General features: G+C 43.7%; 1 long non-coding RNA gene across 1 annotated transcript; it reads right to left on the bottom strand.

Moving 5' to 3' along the window:
• Nucleotides 1–3,649: 3,649 nt before the first annotated feature.
• LOC128780531 (uncharacterized) lies at nt 3,650–6,168 on the bottom strand. The gene is made up of 2 exons (XR_008426449.1): nt 6,024–6,168; nt 3,650–4,770 (listed from the first exon to the last, which is right to left on the bottom strand). It is a non-coding gene; the product is annotated as an uncharacterized lncRNA (long non-coding RNA).
• Between the last annotated feature and the right edge of the window lie 4,507 nt (nt 6,169–10,675).

Raw genomic sequence — 10,675 nt, 5'->3', positions numbered from 1 at the left:
TCACATGAGTAATATATTAATCTGATTTTTCTTCTGCTCTATTTGAAGCTTGCAAAATAAACATCACGATGTATTCATTTTGGACGGAAAGCCAGGTATAGCTGATAGCTTACTGAATTTTGCTTACAATTATGTTTGTACAATACGGCTTTCTCAGCTGAGAGTGAATTACATGAGGAGACTTATACCGACTTATACCCCACAAATCTTTGATCTAATAGTCCACTTAGGATATTTTGTTATGCCACTGACATGTCAATAATAGAGTATTTGGGGAAGTGTTTGAAAGGAAAATGCTAAGCAACTTGAGATAATATTAGCATATTGCATTTATCAAATGATCATTCTCACCTATTTTTAACAGGTTAGGTAACTAGTGTAGAGGTTTAAGGAAAAAAAATACTCTTGGTACTGAACCTAATTTGCTTTAAATTGCCTGCAGTAAGAAAGAAATTTAAAGTCGGGCAATGTGCTTTTTACACCTCTCATAGTCCATTTAATTTGGAGGCCACTTCTCAAGGAATTTCTATTAGCTGATTGTTAATACAAAAAACCTTTCTAAACATAACATCTAAAATGTTAGGCTTACATCACGTTGACACAAATCGTCACTTTGCACTTGCCCTTCTTTCAGGTAAGAAGAAGCTGTCCTTGGAGTGAGGACAAGAGGGAGGCTGGGCTCAGAAACCTTAGAATCACAGCCTCTGCTCTCCGAAGGACGGGGCCTTTCTCTCCTCTCCCAGTAGTCCCGCCAGTCCCCCGTGGGACTCGCAGGGCGCCTTTCTAACTTTCCCAACGTATGCTTTGATACTATTTGAATCCCACGGGGATATACACATTTTGGTGTTTATTCTTCTTGATGATAAGAAGTTTTTGTGCTCCTCATTCTAAACCAAGAAATCCTTTAAATTGAGACACACTATCTGCATCATTACCCTTAGTCCAAAAGCCTTGACTTTTGTCCATTCACGATTTAAATGTGACTATGCACTGTTAGAAAACTAATTTATAAGCAGTGTGCAGGAAAAAAATGTACTTGACAGTGGAATGAAGAATTGCATTTCTTACAGATCTGTTGGTTCGGGGTGCTACTTTATGTTTCGGACACATCCGGGCCCAGGCACGTGCATTTATACAGCCAAGGAACTTCGAGGCTTGCCTTATGGCCTGCAGGCTGGTAAGAGCCGAGATTCATCCGCGCGTTGTGCTTTCAGCTTTAGCAGCCGTTTGAAAAGTCGCACAGAAAAAGATTTCTTTACAGTTTCCATTTTTCCCTTATGTAACTGGGGATACTCCTCCTCCTTCCTAACCTTCCCCTTAAAAAGAAAGGAAGAAAATATATCTGTGGTATACTTAGCTTGTGAGAGGACTGAGCAGGCAGGTTTTAATTGATCAATCTGTTTCTTTAAGTGTTAGTTTAACTACTTTCTCCTAGTTGGAGTTTTAGAGAGGTTGTTCATAGAGTGGTTTGTTTTTAATTAAGCCACTTTTCATCTACCTAATGCTCTCTTAATGCACATTTGGAACTATTGGCGGTTATTGTATTTCTAGTTCTATCCTGTTTCTAGAACTTAGAACCATTAGAATTTTTTTTAGTATCTCATAGATACATTAGTTTAATATGTGGATGTTTACAAGAGAGTTTTTTCAAATTTCTTTTAAATATTCATCTGATAGTATCTTCAAATCTGAACAATTTATCCCGCATAAGTGCTGTATTTCCTATCGGCTGGCCGGTAGGGTGTGCTCTAGTCCCTCACCAAATAAATAAATAAATAAATAATATTCAGGTTAAATTCTTAAGAGATTTCAGGAATATATTTCACTCCTTCACAGCCACCAACACAGACGAGATATGTTTATGTAGACCCAAGCAAGGAGCTCGGCTCAGCAGACATATATGGAAAATAATATTATATTTTTAAAAAGGAGGATTTGAATGTTTACTTCTTTGAAATTAGTTCAAAAATAATCTGGTATTATTTTACCCAATTGGTCCCTTGGCAACATATTTTCTTTCATTCTGGCTAAAAGTGGACTGAGGAAAGTGGCCTGTGATGCAGAGCCCAAGCGCAGGAACCGGAGGGTTCGGGTGTGAATCCCAACTCACCAGCTGTCTGACTCAGGCCAGTGACCTAACCTCTGGTGAGATGGGGCAACAGCGGTTTGCACTCTGGTGGGCTACTGGGCAGGAAAACAGGAGTGTGCATGTAAAAGTGTTCAGAACACAGCCTGACCCCTCAGGGTTTAATGACTGTTAGCTGTTTGTATCGATATTGTCTTCTCATTGTTACTGTTATATATTCTTTGAGAGATTGGACACCTTTCGTGGCAAGATTCCAGAATTCTCTATTGCTTATTAGTATGCATGATTAGATTGGCCAAGGAAGTTGCTTCATTAAATTCCCGCAGCATAAATGATTTGTACGATAAAATGTCTTGCTTTATCTGCATTATTTCCACCTAAGAGGCTATAAAATCTTAAGCCAAAGAAATGACTGTCATCATGAAACTTGAGGCCCCAGCAGGTCCCAGGAGTCAAGCCACAGGCAGGGAGAATCTGCTGGCACCCCTGAAGGGAAGGTGACAAGCAGCCATGTGTCTATGAGCATTTATTTGTGAGCCCATACTCATCAGCATCCATTGGCGTGTTTCCTTTAAAAAAAAACCCTGCAGAACTTTTATCTATGAACAGCTTCACCATTTCTCTGGAATGCTAAGACAATGAGACCCACCCAGTGACTGGGTACAGTAGTGTTGAAAAGCACTGAATGAATGCTAACCCTTCTCAGTATTTATAACTTTATGTGTTCATCCATCAGTACATATATGCTGAACTCCCACTATGGGCCAGTCCATGCTAGGTACCCATCTGTGAGCAAGAGAGACCCAATCCCACTTCTCAGAGCACTTGCCGCTGGGGGGTGTGGACGAGCGAGCCGAAGTTGTCACGTGCGCTGTCTGTGATGCCCTGGGAGTATGAGGAGAGGCACCGACCCGGACAGGGGGCTCAGGAGAGCCTTTCCAAACCACGGAAGGTCTACACTGAGAACAGAAGGATGCTTCACAGTGGGGAGATGAGCAGGGCTGATGAGGGGGCCAAGTTCACTTCACTGACCTGAAGGTAAGAGATAAGCCTGGAGAGGTTAGGCAGAGGTCGGACAGTGCTTGACTGTATCAGCTGTGTTAGGAAGCCCACACTCGGTGCTAACACTTAGGAAAACCACCGAGAACCTGTGGCATGGACAGTGACTTGCTCGAATTTCTGTGTTAGGGAGAGGCCACTCTTGTTGCTGTTAGATACTGTGTGACCAAAACTGTTACAACTTCTGGCTGGGGTGCTAAGTTCTTTTCTTAGCTCTGACTTACCATTTCTGACTAGGGCATGGGCTCTAACTCTGGGATGCAAGACTTGCACCAGTCTTTGGCAGATTATGAAGTCGGTGAGAAGCAAGAGAGCAAGAGAAAAAATGCAGGTTTTCGGTCAGCCCCTTGGTCTTTACTCACTTAGGGCAACGGGAATGGAGTCTGCGGCTTGTTTGGCGGGGGGACAGGTTGAGGCTCATGTTCTTCTACAGTAATGCCTTCGGCGTCTACAACATTGCCGAAGTTACAAACATCCAGTGGAAAAACCACTACAACTCAGGGCTTTAGTTTTAAAATTTTTAAATGTATTTATTGATTTTAGAAAGAGAGAGGAAGGGCAGGGGAGAGAGAAAGAGAGAGAGATTTGTTGTTCCACCTATTACACATTCATTGGCTGATTCTTGTATGTGTCCTGACTGGGGATCGAACCTGCAACACTGGTGTATCAGGATGATGCTCTAACCAACTTAGCTACCTGGCCAAGGCAGAACTTTAGGTTTTATAGTTTTTTTATAAGGGAAGATATGAACCGAAATCTATTATAAAGGTGAGATGAATGGGGATTAATATGAGTTAAATCTGGCCAGTACATTTGCCGACCTAATTTCTTCTGACCTCTCCCTCGGTCAGTCTAAGACTACGGAATTAAAAATCCTGACTACGCTTTTCTTAAAATAATGATTACAAATGACTGATATTTTAAAGATGACAGATTTTTCCCTAATAAAGGCATATTTGTGTGATTAAAGTAGACGGTTTCCTGCAGCGAAACTAGGGAACAGACTGGGAGAAGGAGGGACGGATGTTCTCAACAGACATCAAGTATCCACAGCAACATCTTTTTTTTTATCTGTAAGATAAGCATTTAAAACCGTTAACAAATGTCTTGAAGCTTTCTGCTCTTGACCTCAATGACACTGTGTTGTGACACCTCTTTGATGCCTCCTCAGTCCTCTTCAGTCACCTGGGCTTCTCTCGCGCGGAGGCTGGGCTGGAGACAGCCTCGGAAGCCATCTGGATTGTTCCTGAGTTAGCCGTCTCGTTCCGCTCCCAACTTCCACTGCCACCTCCAAGGGAATTGCACCGACATGTAACCACAGCACTCTCTTCTCTCCGAACTTTAATTCCACATTTCGGGTTTTTCACCAGGGCTTCCCCTTCAGGTACTCGCTGCAGGTTGACTTCCTTGGGGAGCGGGCTCTGAGATGGAGGATGTTAGCAGGCACCCTTGGCACCCACGGGAGGGGAGCGGAGGAAGCAGACTTGGGCTGAAGGGAGAGTTGTGCAGTGATGGGGACCCAGGACAGGCCTGGGCGGATGCTCTAGTTTTCTTTGCTAGAGCTTGTAGAGGATTGTGAATCTGTACTTAACACAGCAACGTCGAAAGCTAGGAGCTTGGTGGTCCTGAAAAAGCACAAGCAACACTTGAAGAACACGTGAACTCACACGACTGCCTCCCAGTTTGCCTGTCCTTGGGTAGAATTGTAATCTCTCTTTAGCACCGCTAATTGGACTTATCACTATTGTCTATATAGACAGTCAATATTTATTTAGATTTACCATGTGTCTTTCTGGTTCATCATTCCTTCTTATCCCTCAGATATTGTTTTAGGGTTAGTTTTCTTTCTACAATGTATTTCTTTTGAAAGTTTGTGTGGGGATGATTTGTTGTCTGAAAACTCTGTTGGTTTTTGTTTGCTTGAAAATGTCTTTTTTTCACCCTCCTTGAAAGACAACTTCACGTATATACAACTCTAAGTTGACAAGTTTTTTTCCTCAGAATTTTGAAAGTATTATTCCACTGTCTTCAAATATCATTACTGAATGAAGAATTAGTTTGTAGTCTGACTGTCCTTTCTTGTAGGTGTTGTCTTTTCTCTGAAGCCTTTCCCTTTGTTGGTGAATTGCAGTTTATTTACAATTGGTTTGTGCATTATCTGAGGGTTACAGTAGTTCACCAGTGTTAGAAAGTTGTTAGGCATTATTTCCTCTGCCTCCTACCCACTCCACTTGGTCCTTCTCCGGCTTTCCCTGGATGAGTGCTGGACCTGCTCCCTCCCTCCCTCGTGTCTCTTAACTCTTTCGTATTTTCTGTGTCTGTCTCCGTGCTGGGTTGTGCATACTTTCTTCACATTTATGTTCCAATTTGTTACTACTCTCTTTTAACTCTATCTGCTACTCAACATTAGTCAACTTTATGATACTGATGATTATATTTGTCATGTTTCTATATCGTATTTGGTTTTTGGTCATCCCTGTGTCCTTCTCTAAAGCTTTCCTTTATTGTAGTAAACATAGTATTTTACGTTTGGTATCTAATAATTCCAATATCGGCAGTCTCCGTGGGTCTACTGCTGTCAGTTTCTTCTGCTTAGTCCTGCTTCTAGTAACTTACTTCCTCATGCACTGTGTGATTTTTGATTTGAGACTTACATTCCTTGGATCTCTATTGTGGGAATTCAAACACTGGTGTTTGTTTGCCAGACACCTAGAAGCGCTTCTGAGCCGGGCCCCCCTTGAGTAAACTGAATTTTTGGTGAAGGGTATTGGGCCACCACACAGTGAGAGGATGAACTTCTGAATTCTCAGGGGAAATTTTTTTTCCTTTCCACCCCAGCCAAGGAGTAAACAAGCAGGCACGGTCACGCACCACTTACCAGCGGGGATGCGTTCTGAGAAACGCGGCGTGAGGCGACTCTGCCGGTGTGCAAACACGAGAGTGGGCTCACACGAACTCCGACGGTACAGGCCACTGCACGGCAAGGCTATGGTTGCTCCCAGGCTGCCAGCCCGCACAGCATGTTATCGTACAAAACAGCACGAGATTAAATCAAGCACGAGAGAAAATGATGCAATCGAGAGACACAGTAAACAGAAGATACACGAAGCTGCTGCCAGCACAACAGGGCGCGCTGTTTTACAGCAAAGCTTTGTTTCTTTTATCGGTGGAAAGAGTACACTGTATCATAACGGTGCAAGTATAGTATAGTGAGTACACAGACCAGCGACGTAGTTGTTCACGGTCACGACCAAGAATCGGGTACCGCGCACCATCCTGGGGCCGTGCCGTTCCACGACGGGCAGCGCAGGGGCTTTGGTTGCGCCGGCACCACCTCCGGCACGGGAGGGACGCGCTGTGTTAGGACGTTGCAGTGGCTATGACGTCACCAGGCGACAGAAGTTTTTATTTCCATTGTAATCTTACGGGATCACGGTCACATATGTGGTCTGTCGTTGACAGAGACGTCATTATGGGCCCAAGACTGGGTGCCCTTAATCTCCCTCTTCAGGACATTTTCTTAATTCATCTACTGAGGGTGTCACCTTTTAGGGTCCCAACTTTATGCAGTTTTTCCTTCGGCATCTCACTCTATGCCGGTACTTGGCTTTGTCTCACAAATCCCACAAACTCGACCCACTTACACGCAAGGCCAGGACTCAGCACGCTCTTCTATGAAGGGCCAGATAGTAAACATTTTAGGCTTTGCAGGCCGTGTGGTCTCTGTTGCAACCGCTCAGCTCTGCCATTGTCTCAGGAAAGCAGCCCTGGACCTCAGTAAATGAATGGGTGGGGCTGTGTGCCAATAAAACTTTATTTACAAAACAGGTGGCAAACTCTATGTGGCCCGTGGGCTAGAGCCTGCTGACCCCTGCTCTCGGCCATCAGGAATTGGCAAAGGCCCTCAGAGCAGACACCAATTTCATCATTTTTCACCTATTTGGAGTCATGCTTTCTTCCTACGTCAGGACTCGGAGGATTTTACTGACGATTCGGCCAGTCCTGTTGTGCGTTTATACAGATGTCTTAAATGCAGCCGAGCTGTCCTGCGCCAGGCGGGTTTCTCTGGATGCCTAGTTCCCCTCGCTGTGGGCAATGGAAGTCAGATTCATCTCATCGGTACAGATTTTCTCAAGCGGCTCAGAGACCTTTAATAACCACACTCGCCTAACACATTGTGTTCACATTGTCAGATGGGCATTTAAGACTTTTTATGTTTTGTCCTTCCCCCATCTTTCCAATTCCTAGCTCCCCCACTCCCTTACAACTGCCAAGTGTTGAGCCGAATTGGCGTACGCACACTTTCTGGAAGAAGACTTATCCCCCGCTCCCCCCTTCTGCATGCTGTTCCCCATACCACCCTTATATACTTTAGTCCCAGGGTCTCCCATCTCCTTTGTTTTCAACGTGATTGGATACGCTTTCTGCCTCCTCAGTGCTCTGGTTATTTGTAAGATTATTTTGATCACCCCCGCCAAGCCGTAAGCTCACTGGAGACAGGGAGCACCCCTTATCCAGCTTTCCAGGATGTCTCCCTTCAAGAGCACCTGGTGTGGTGTTGGGAAATAGCAGGCACTTAAATGTTTGCAAAATGAATGAATATACAGCTTTTTTTTTAAGCTAGGAAAACTCAGCATTTTTTGGTAAAACCCATGCCAGTTGTCCGAGGTGGGTCGTTAGCTCTTCCTTAGGCTGATCAGCTGCTCCTTGCGGCCACTGCATCCCATCAGGTAGAGGAGGACAGCTCAGGCCAGGCCCAGTCTCTTCTGCTGTCGGAAGTTCCTGCCTGCAGAGCAGGGACCCCACCCGAGGATGACCGCTTAACAACAGTGCTCACACTGGTGGCCTTCCCTCTCTCAGGACACACTGCGTCACGGTTTCATTTTCTTGTGGCTGCTTAGGAATCCGGCGTACGGATGTGGCATGATTCACATCTGACCAGTCCCCATGTCAGACTTTAGCATAGTGGTTTTATAAATAACGTGGTAATGAACTGCCTCGGATGTAATTTTCCACTTCTCTGCTTATTTCCTCGGGATGCATTCTATCAAGTGAAGGAGATGCTGAATCAAAGGAGCTGAACATCTTTAAAAGGTTTTTCTGTGGCCAAATTGCAACTAGGTTGTTGGACCGGTTGGAATAACCACCAGCCCTGCAGTGCCTGTGTGATGACACGCTCTTCAACTTGGGATTTTTTTGGTCAGATTCAGATTTTTTTTCTTTGTTTATTTGCTTTGGAAGGTCAATTTATCAGGAAACATTTGACCACAGCTTTGAGAAAATGTACGTTTCCGTTACTGATACTGAGGTTGGTGTGTGTGTATTTATACACACGTACACACTCACACACACACGCACACGTTAATTAGCCCTTGTACTTTTTGTTACCTACTTGTTCGTTTATCTCTTCAGTTGTGGCATGCGTCTTTTTCTTAAGATTTGCATATTAATGAATTGATTCATTGTCTATTAAATGTTACAAATATTTTGCCTTTTAGTATACGTCTTTTCTTTTTGTTTATGGCAGTTTTTTTTAACCTTAATTTTTTTATTTTGACACCATTTCAGATTTACAGAAAAGCTGCAACCTTAGTACAAAGAATTCTCAGGTATCTTCACCCTGAGTCTTCAAATGTTAACATTTTATTACATTTGTCTTATTCTTTCCCGTCTGTTTTCGTCTACTGGTACAGTTTTTATTTGAACCATTTACAAGTAAGTTGTAGGTAGGAAGCACTGACATTGATAAAAATAGCTGCAAAGAGTTTTAAAGCTTGGCTTCGTTTTTAGGGCAGTTTTAGACGTACGGGAAAGCTGAGAAGATATTAGAGGTTTCCCCCCCCTTCCCCCACCACCCCGGTCCCTGTGCCGAACTCTGTCCTCGCAGTGCAGGAACCAGTACTGATAAGCCGCCATCTGCTAAGGTCCACCGTCTACTCGGGTGTCCCCAGTTTTCACCTGACGCCCTTCTTCTGTCCAGCAGCCCACCCGGGACACCTGTTCACAGTGAAAGGTCATCAGACCTTCCTAGTTTCTGGTCACTTGGTCAGCTTAGAGGGCTTCTGGTCAGGTATTCTGTTGAATGTCCCTGTATTGGAACTTATTTAATATTTTTCTCATGATGTTATTGGTTCTGGGGAGGAAGACCGTAGAGATAAAATGCCATTTTCATCACCTCACATCGAGGCCACGTGCTGTGGACATGACCAGTCACTATTGGTGTTGACCTTGACCTGAGGAACACTGAGCCCTTTAAGAACTGCATGGATGTGATCTGTGGTGTTCAGGTCGGCCAACTATTCTGAGCAACACTTGGAGCTTCGAGTTGCCTTTCAGGACCACGAAAGCTGTACAATAGCCAGGAGGCTGTTGTACTCATTGCAGCTCGTAGACCTGAGTAACACGTGGGTGGGAGTTCCCGGACTGCAAGGTTAAATTCATTCAGCGTGTTTTGGGTGATGCTACAAACTAGGAATGAGTGGTAGAACAGAAAGTCTTTAAAACATTTAACATCTCCTGTCAACTGCAAACAGTTTTCACGTGTTCGGAGGTAAGGACGTCTGTACTTGTCTGTATCCATACGTGACCTTTGATTTTCTCGGGTTGTTTGGCAAAGGAACACATCTTATCTAGAAACGATTTAGCTGGCTGGTGTTGACTATTCTTGTTTCCATCCATGAATAAACCTTTTGAATGTTTGAGCAGTTAAAATTCCCACATCCTCCATTCGATCATTTCCAGGAACCAATAAGGGAGTTTAGTAGAAGTGAATCTGAATGATTTATTTGTACAGAAAGAATGAATTTCCTCTTAGTCGTACATCCGACACCCACACGATACCTCATCTGTGATGCTGGGAAGGAACATTTTCAGGAGAAATCCGATGCCCAATTAGTGTGTTTTAATTTAGTCAGTGGAATTTCCATCTGGCTCTGCAGTGTATTCTGGAGGTGAGACCAGAACAGAGCTGGGCAGCCTGCGAGTTTATGAGACCGGGTCAGGAGGCACCGGGAGCATTTCACCCAGCAGGACTGCATGGGTCCTGGCTTTTTCCTCTTTTTGTTAGTGAGTGGGGACAAAGAAAGCTCAGGGTGTTTGTTTTGTGATCAAACACTTTAATATAAAGAGTTTAAAGAAGAAAGAATGTCACAAAAATGCATGGTGGATAGATGCCTTCTCTTCCAGAGAACTTGGACATTTACAGACACATATAGACACCCGGAAGACAGGTAAATGTGTTCTCGATCTGCAATATAAGGCACAAAGCTTCATCTACTTTAGACAAGGCTGCTTTTTAAAAGCTTTATTATGTATAGTATATCTATTAGATCTATAGAGAGAAGTTTAACTTTTAAACTTTGTTATGTTGGGTACATTCACACACTAATATTGAAATTAATGACTAAACTCAGAAACATCTGAGATGAAACAAGCCGATTAGTAAAGTTTTCACTGAGTATTTTGATGCCTATTACACCTAAAACAGAGGGAATTCCAGAAGTAAAGTATCCTGGCCAAAAGATTCTGGTT

This window comes from Desmodus rotundus, chromosome 3 (genome assembly GCF_022682495.2).
Source record: "Desmodus rotundus isolate HL8 chromosome 3, HLdesRot8A.1, whole genome shotgun sequence".
Classification (NCBI taxonomy): Eukaryota; Metazoa; Chordata; class Mammalia; order Chiroptera; family Phyllostomidae; genus Desmodus; species Desmodus rotundus.
This window is presented reverse-complemented; position numbering and strand designations above follow the sequence as displayed.